We start from the raw sequence: 8236 nt of genomic DNA, 5'->3' as shown, positions 1-8236 counted from the left end.
GGGGGATTGATACACCGATCTTGCATGAAGACCCTTGTGCTTTGAAGAACACACCTCTAATAGGTTACTCATGACCCCATCACTCTCTATCTCCAACCATATTTCCCTTCATTTCATACCAAACAAATATTTCAAGAAAAAAAATGTGATATGGTTGTTCATGTCGCCATTAAGTTGACTTGCATCTTCTTTGCTCTACCATAGTATATAATAAGCGTTGTAGTTGTAGGAAATAAGTTCGACACTTTTCTTGAATTTTCATGCATCAGTGACATGTTATTTTGTATTATACGCACATATTACTGAAAAGTTAGCAGAAATACATCTATATGACACGTAAGTCTTTTACTTCCAACCAAGAATAATTGCATCAAGTACTAAACCAATAAGCTCATTCCATCTCGCCGGTTAATGCAACTTATTAACCACTCCCTGTACGAGAAACCAAATGTCAAACTGAGTAGGAAAGGTAGTTAACATATCATAGGCGGCCATAGAGTTAAGTAATTCAAGGTCCAGAAGATCAAATGTGGTTAGATTTTCTTTTGCAGTCAATATAAAAATTATATTCTGTACTTTAGAAATATCTTTACTATCCTCCTGATATAGATATAATAACCACAACTGTTCATTAGCAAAAATAAATAAATAAATAAATAGGATAGGTTTATGTACTGCTGAATGCTGAGGCTCAAGCATAGGTTTTGCTTTCCCATGCTAACTGAAATATACCAAAAGCACTAAATTTCACCTTTGTACAAAAGCAAGGTTGATTACTAATAATTGTATAGCAGAAGAAAATACATAGCATATTCATCTACTACATATTTATGTGTGAAAACAAATTTGGTAATGTTCCCAACACAAGGAATGAACCAGGTGTCAAAGCTGCCACCAGTATCAGAACAGTGCATGGCATCCAAATCAAAATAATTAATCACTTAACTGAATTAATCAAAATCATTACCATCATGAAGTATCCAGGGTAATGGTGCTGGGGTATACATATCCTCCTCCTCTGCAATTAGTATCACCTCGTCGGTCTCTTGTGAGACATAACATCATCGTGATGTACAGTTAGCAATTAGAAATAGTGTAGTTACTGAAGTTCATCCAGTACTCAGCAAGGGAATTGTAATAATCATTCCTCTTAGATGTAGCCATGTAGGTAAGTTCGTCAGTGTGTGCATCTTTCACATGTAGGACAAGCACCCAAGTTAGTTCAATAAAACCTGCAACCCCATGCTCAAAAGAACAATGTGGAAGTAAAATGAATTATATAAGCCAGTATGTGGCAGTGCGACAACATGACTATGAGTGGAATTAAACAGAGCTAATACGTACATACGAAGTCAAGCGAAGATTATAAGTTTAGTGCAAGAAAGTTTTTGAAGAAAATAGACTATCTATTTCAAAATATATCATTTTATGTCATGCCGTCCAAACCCCAAACACTCATTATCATAGCTCCATATCGTGTTTCAACGTAATAAAATTACCACTAATGAGAGGCTTACCATCTTCTCTAAACATGGCATTTGAGTTTTCAGATTAAAATGCCTATATGTTTGCCATTTCCTTGTCACAGAACTAAATAATCAGTAATGAAATCTCTGAACAAAATGATATTAGTACAACAAGGTAATACATGTAATCATTTTGGTTCAGAATTCAGCATTAAATTTCTAAACCAGAACTTTGCATACATTAACTAAATAGTTAAGTAAAAGTTTGTTGAAGTGACAAAACATGGTAAAATACGGGAGTTAGTAGAACCCGAAACACAAGATTGGAGATAATTCAAATATTTATAGCCAACAATATACACTGCTCAACTGGTATGAAGCAAAACTCACTGATGACCTGAGACTCTGAGTCACCGAGGCGCATCTAATCTTACCTTGAAGGGCCTCCAGCATCGCCGAAGCAATAACCTCTGTATCATCGGCATCAAGCTCAACCACCTTGCCCATGCCTTCCCATGGTTTGGCACAACTTGCTGAGTCCAACTTGCATCCACAATAATTCTGCTTTGTTTATGATACGGAACATAATCGGTTTCAAGGTTTGCTGATATACAATGGTGAGCTGTCTCAGTTTCATAATGAGGAAATAAAAGGAAGTTTCACAGGCTCCCTCACCGGATAATGAAATAATATACTAACCATGAAAAAATGATATAAATGTGCACCAAGTTGCAGCAGGCTCCCTCACCTTTGCAAACCCAATGCCACCTTGATAGTATACACTACTAATATACGTGTTTGCAATGTTATGCTTCTTGTCGTCATCAGACTAATTGCAACGAAATAGATAATCCGAGTTTTCTGGCCAGTTTACTTTGATCTATTCTTGTATTTCTTGGACCTGGTCGTAGGAGGCATGCCAGTGATGGAATAGGGAAACGATACTCCATTCTATGCAACTTTTTTTAAGTGCAGACATCATGTCACACTGTCCTCAGAAACCCATTTCGCTCATATCGGGAATACTACTGGGAATTATGGCCCAAACTAACATTACCTTGTTCCAATAGCTTCACAATAAATATAGCACCATCAACGCCAGCATTTGCAGCTATTGTGATCAGGGGAGCCTGCAAAAATTCCGGAATAATTCATATATGTCAATGAACAACTATGGAATGACAGGCATGAGACATAAATTGGAGAGCATGTACAACATATAATTATGTTGCAAAAAACAGAGTGATAAGAAACAAGTGGAGAAATATCTTTATTAAGATGATAAAGCAAAGTGTGATTACATGTTAGTACATAATAGGAAAATGATCACAATTCACTCTCCTGCAATGTTCCGTCATGATCCATTAACCTAGAGGAAGAACAACAATCAAGAACAGCAAACTATTCAGAGAAACTATTTGTCAAATTTTGTAGCATTGATTTCATTGACTTGGTTCCTCAAACTTCAAATCTCAATGATTATATATATGCTAATGAGAAATATGATTAAGAAACTGTCAATAACTTACCTGTATCATTTCGCAAAAAAAGTAACTTACATTGAGCGGGCTTCTGAGGATGCATGACAATCATCCTGGATTATATTATATTCGACAAGCAGCCATTCATTCCTTTCATGACGAAGCTCCTTGCTTTCTAGTACCTCTCTTCGCCATGGCGGCGTGATGCTCATTGCGCTCCTCGTCTTTGCCTTCGCCGTCACCAGCGGATCCGGAGGTGGGGCCCGAAGCTTCGGAGAGGCGTGTTTGGCAGAGGGGAGGCCATGGTGGAGAAACGTCGTGCTGCTGCGCCCAATCTCCTTGTGCGCCGAAGCTGCCGCTGCTACGCCGCCGTCACGCCAAAGACCTATGGATCCCACCGTTAGAGAAAGTATTGCAGGCATGGAGCTAGGGATCCACTGCTAGAGAGAGAGAGAGAGAGAGAGAGAGATGGTTGCTCATGTCGATCTGCTACTGTTGCCGCCGCCGCCTTGTGCCCTTGTTCCATCGCTGCTGCTCTAGCTTCCGCCTGGTGGGGGCATCAATTCGCTAGCGTGGGGATAGGCGAGAAAGAGGGGGCCGATTTGGAAGGGATCCTAGAAGATCTCGACGTTGGGCTGATCCAAAATTTCAGGCGTGTGAGGAGGCATGACTTGCGTGAGATTGATTTTTTCCGGTGGAAGAACATGTGTGGGATTGATGTCCTGTGGCAGAACATTTAATCTCAGCCATTAGATGGGATGGCAGACCACTGAGGCAATTAGGACTGTCAGATTTAACTATGCGGGTTAGATCCTAAGGTGCTGGTTGATCCGTGTACAATAAGTTTGGTGACTTTAGGGGAATTCATGTTTGCTCTTTTAATAGTAGTGGAGAGGAGATGGAGATATACCATGTCTACCAACTATCTTTTATTTCATTATTATTGTTTCATTCGTCATCTCTGTCACTTCTCTGTCGTTCCCTTTTAACAAGGTGTTGGGCCAAATAATGATGATTGGCCGATGATGGGCTGCGGCAAGGTGTGGCCATTGCATGTCGCGTTGGTCCAATGAGCCCGTGTGTGTGCGAGCAGCATCAGTATAAAACGCTGGCTTCCTCTGCTGAATCAGACAACTAAGTTCAGAACTACAGAACCACTTCTTCCCCTGCTTCCTTCCCCGCAAATTCTCCGCTGTTTACCCAAATAACTACCTCCAATGCTTGAGAGTTTGTGAAAAGTTCTGATCTTGTTTTAGTTGATGGCTTCTGAATTTTTTATAGAGGGGCTGAGCAGAGTTTCCAATTACTGTACTTCTCACTACCACTGCCAGTATCTCGGTGAATTGATCTCGTCAAGGGACTGGAACTGATTAATCTACCCATGCTAGTGATAATTCGCAGCAACATCTACTGTATTGTCGTGTATAAGCCTTAAAACTGCAAACACAAGAACATAGCTGCATCCTCATTACACAAGGCGTTCATCAGTGCTTAGCTTAGCAGAGTCTGACATGGATCAAAGTACTCCCTCCATTTTTGTATACAAGGCCACAAATCCATATTACAGGTATCAAAGCAAAAGTTAATGTCTTCTAAATCAATGTTGCAAGGCAGCTTGTCTCCTTGTTTGCCATGTAAATTAATGTGTATTCTTCTCTTTCATGCACATCAAGACAATGCTCTCACTCCCGCATGCATGCAAGGGGTAGTTAATGTCCTCCTTTACTAGTACTACGAGGCAAACACCATTAATATTGCATCGATTAGTGTTAGTGGCCTTGTATATCTGCAAGTTGTTATTTTGATAGTGACCTTGTATATAAAAATGGAGGGACTATAATAATCGGTGGATCACAGTTTATGTGACGGAAGAGACACATGACTAAACTTAAAAGCAAGACGGCAGATTGTTCATGACAGATGATACGGATTCAGAACCATCTGGTCGTAAGAAGTCTCTTCAGATCATCGTCGTCGTCAGAGAAGTCGATCGTGTTGAGCATATCCTCCCGTGCTCTGTCGCTGTCTGCTCGGACTCTGGCCCTCTTAGCGAGGAAGTCGTCATCGACCTCGACGTAGCCGTTCTTGGTGTACTCACTGCGTACCCATGCCTGGAATTTGAGGAAGTCCTCTCCGATTTTATAGTAGGCACGCACGCCGGCATAATATTCCACCATCTCCTCGTCCAGCTCCTCTTCCGGCGAAGGGAGCAGTTCAGGGTTTTGGAGCTTGAGGGCCTTGAAGTCGGAAGGGGCATCCTCGGCATCATCGATCACACGGGCGAGGATCCGAGCGACGTCCTCCTGCGGCAGCCGCGTCATTTTCTTCCCTGGAGCATACTTCACATAGCCAGCCTCGTTCGCCGTGGAACAAGAAGCAATCGCCGGCGCCTTCCTTTTGGCGGTGCGCAGCTCCTCGTCGTCTGCCGCCGCCGCCTTCCTTTTGGCGGCGCACGGCTTCAGCGCGCGCTTCTCCGTCGAAGCATGACGGCATCGCTTCAGCGGGCGCTCCTCGCCGGTGGCCGCCGCATGCTTGGCCGCCCTCTCGCCCCCCGTCGACATGCTTCCGGTGATGCGCGGACCCTCCTCACCGGCCATTGATCGGTTGATTAGATCTCCCGCGCCTCGTCTCACTGACCACGCCCCGAGATTTGGTGGATGGTTGCGGAACCCTGGCTCTCGAATTAAGGCAGGAGGAGGAAGGATTATGTGCAGGCAGGGGCTTTGTTAGCGCGTCTAATTAGGAGTGCGAGTGGAGAGTTGAGACGAAAAAGAAAAAAATCCTTTTTGAGTTTGCTTCGGAGTTCCTCGACAGACGGGCTTCCAATCCAAATCCCACTCTTCTATATCTAAATAGCCAGCATCACTAACATATTTCTCCCAACATTGCAAGCATGTCATCTCATCATTCAACATGTATAGGAAAGGTCCACCTCAACTTACAATCATGCATATTAAAAATCCACTTCAACATACAAACATGCATGCATGTAAAATTCATTTCGATTATGGTATTAAATTTAATTCTTGTATAATTTTAAAAACTATTATTTCAAATATTCATGTTTCATATAACTAACATTTCATTAAAATACTGTAAATATTCCCGCAACAACGTGCGGGGCATCATCTAGTTTGCCAAACGACCTGCATCTGCCGGCCCTCGAATCGGTCGGCCGTCCCATGCTATCCACACGAGAGGCTCAGCCTGCCCTGCGCATCGCCATGCTTATGTGGTCTTGCTCACTGGGCGTCGCCATGCTTCCGTGCTGCACATGTTGCACATGTTGTTGTTTTTTTGAAGTTTTTTTTGTTTGCAAAAATCAGATCAATTATAAAGATTTACCGGAAGTACAAAGCACCTTAAACATAATAAACATTACATCAAGGTACATGAACAACCGAACAATCATTACCGTCGCCAGAATGAGTCATCAACGCGTCACTGTCGCCGCTCCCATACCGGCTATTATATGAAGCAAGCATTGCTTTCCATGTTGCGTACGTGGAATGATTTTCTTGGGTGATTTTTGTGCTGTGATTATCAACCGCTCAAAAAGAACATCTTAATTTTGATTGAACTCGGTCCAACAATTAAGACGGCCGTCTTCTGATAAAAACATGTTCATGTATTTTAAAAATATACTCATATAGATATTAAAATTGTTAACTTATTTTATAATATTAAAGACTGCTCACAAATCTTATAAGAAATGGTCATATAATGAAGAAATAGTTTGTATGAAAAATATAAATATGTTGCAATGAAATGAGCACACATATAAAAATAAATGTTTGTACTTTTTCAATAAAATATTTATGTATTCTTATGAAAACTCTTGTGCATAAACATAAATGTTTTCACATATTGCATAGACGACCATGTCCTATTAAAAAAATTCATAAGTTAAAATACGTGTCCATGTATCTTGTGAAAAAATTCTTGTGTTTTGCTCAAGAAAAAAAAGAAATGAAAACAAAAGTAGAAAAGTAAAGACAGAAAACAACATAAAGGGGGCAAACACACATAAAATAACAAAAAAGTCAAAGAAAGAAAAAATAACAAAAAATGAAGAAAGAAAGAAAAAATGGGGAAAGGGACAAAAGAAGAAGAAAACCGACACCATTGGACCAGTCCACATGGAAACCTGAGCAACTGCTCCCGCAAATGACTATGTTTGCGAAATTAAGGATACATCTTGCAAAGGTCACTCTCGTCTTTTCAGATTGTAACAAATGACGCACTGTCGCAACTTGGGAGTTTTCCTTTTTTTCGTACATTCATTTATTAAAAATGTTTAATATCTCAAACCATGCACCGAAAATCGCGAACTGTTTTCATGTTTTGATTTCTGCGTTGAGATCTTTGAAATTAAATTGCAATGTGAGGTCGTTATCAGTATGAATGGTACGCCATCCAGACCAATGTCGTTAATGTTGTGCGGTTGATATGCTGGAGGCAATATGGCCATTGCACGTGGCAGCCAAGGAGATCGTAAGTTTTGTTTCTTCTTGCTCAACTTGTTACGCGTACGATGCCGGAAATCCACACTACTTGGCCCAGTGTGTTCATATGGTCCCTATAGGGTGTGGTAAAGTTTTAAATGCATTTTCGCAAAAGCTTAACTAGAGGCCACGTATAAACCGTACCATCTCTGAGGGAGGATTTAGCTTTTTTAGAGGGAATGTGTCTGGTTTGTGAAGGAAATGCATGGTCCGTTACTCCGTTGGTCTTGAAATTGTTTGTGCACTCAAAGGAGGCCATCACATAAGACATGCCAGGCCCTGGACTTGTTCGGACCAGCCTGCAATATATGAGTCTTCTTTTAGGGTTTTAATGCGAGAATTTTTAGATTTAAAAAACGTATAATGTGTAAAAAAAATGTAGACATGTTTAGAAGAAAATGAAGGGGAAAAAAAAGAAAACGAATGCAAAATAATAAAAATAGTGAAAACAGAAAAACCCCCGAAGAAAACGGATGAAAACCAAGAAAGAAACAGAGAAGATTTCCCTCAGAAATAAAAGAAACAGAGAAGATGGAAGAAAAATAAAGAAAATAGAAAAGAAAAGAAAACGTAAGAGGGATTGGAGCGGGCCTGCCCTGTTGAACTGACCGGGTTTAGAAGCTCGAGGCGAGGCCCGCCGGCTGGCTCCTTGACGCGCCACCGCAGATTCCTCGACCATCCTCAACGCTGCCATCCCTCCTCCGGCAACCTGCTCTTCTTCTCCCCGGAGGTACTTCCTCACCGCCCCTCCCTCTCCTCCCTCTCTAGAGCACATCTCACAGCC

The 8236-nt window shown here is 41.4% G+C and overlaps 1 long non-coding RNA gene across 3 annotated transcripts in view; it reads left to right on the top strand.

Annotated features, from left to right (window-relative positions):
* The first annotated feature begins 8064 nt into the window (after nt 1-8064).
* LOC119356634 overlaps nt 8065-8236 on the top strand; it is a 7023-nt gene continuing 6851 nt past the window's right edge. For all 3 annotated transcript variants that reach the window (XR_005171995.1, XR_005171994.1, XR_005171993.1), the window contains exon 1: nt 8065-8182. This is a non-coding gene — a long non-coding RNA (uncharacterized LOC119356634). The remainder of the gene's footprint in view (nt 8183-8236) is intronic.

This window comes from Triticum dicoccoides, chromosome 2A, assembly GCF_002162155.2.
Source record: "Triticum dicoccoides isolate Atlit2015 ecotype Zavitan chromosome 2A, WEW_v2.0, whole genome shotgun sequence".
NCBI classification, from domain to species: domain Eukaryota; kingdom Viridiplantae; phylum Streptophyta; class Magnoliopsida; order Poales; family Poaceae; genus Triticum; species Triticum dicoccoides.
Note: the sequence above shows the minus strand (reverse complement) of the source record. Positions and strands in the feature narration are given on the sequence as shown.